Below are 861 nucleotides of genomic sequence, written 5' to 3' on the forward strand. Positions count from 1 at the left end.
TGATAACAATAGAATAAGGAAAATGTACTGCTAAAGAAAAGACATTCATAAACTTAGGAAATTGGTAGGTTGTGTCTTTTGGAAAGAAATTCAAAAGATCAAGGATTATAAGATCATTGTTGAACTCAATCTGTTGAGGTCCCTTCCGACCCTAGGATATATGAGCCTATAAAAACTGGCAGCTACTAAATGAGCCTGTACTGAAGTTACATCAGTAAACTGTACCAGTAGGAAAGAAAGACAGAAAGCACAATAAGAGACAGTAGCAGAAAGCCCCCTTTTCCTCTTGCCTGCAGTTGCTCTCCCCTCCTTGGATATGTTTTTCCTCTTCTACCTTTTCTTCCTTCCTCTTTCTTTCACTTTAAGATAAGGAATTGTGTTTTAAAATTTGTATGTGTGCATCTTGTATCTCCCCTTGTATTTTGGTATTTTTATCTATTTGTGTGCCATGGCATTACTTTTGTAGCTTATATTTTATACTCCTCACCTTTCAACTAAATGTGTTTAGTTTCAGAAGTAAGTTATACATTGTAACAATTGTAACAAGGGCAGGAGTCAAACTGCCACTTCCCTGTATCAGGCGGCCCCTGAAAGAGCGAGTGAATCAGTGATTGAATGCGTAACACAGTAGCAGACAGAAATTAACACCAAGGAAAACCACAGATCAACCAACAGAAGAAATCAATAGAAGACAATGTAGCAACTGGGAAATCTCTAAACATCACTGTTCAATGGCTAGAAGCCCTGGTCTGAGTTAATCAATGCCGGGGACCAACTTTTGGGATGAATATCTCCAGATTGACCACTCCCAGAGCCCTATTCAAAATTCATCAACGGACTCCCAAACCTGCATGTACATGT

The sequence above is a fragment of the Alligator sinensis genome, unplaced genomic scaffold, assembly GCF_000455745.1.
Source record: "Alligator sinensis unplaced genomic scaffold, ASM45574v1 scaffold456_3, whole genome shotgun sequence".
Lineage (NCBI taxonomy): Eukaryota > Metazoa > Chordata > Crocodylia > Alligatoridae > Alligator > Alligator sinensis.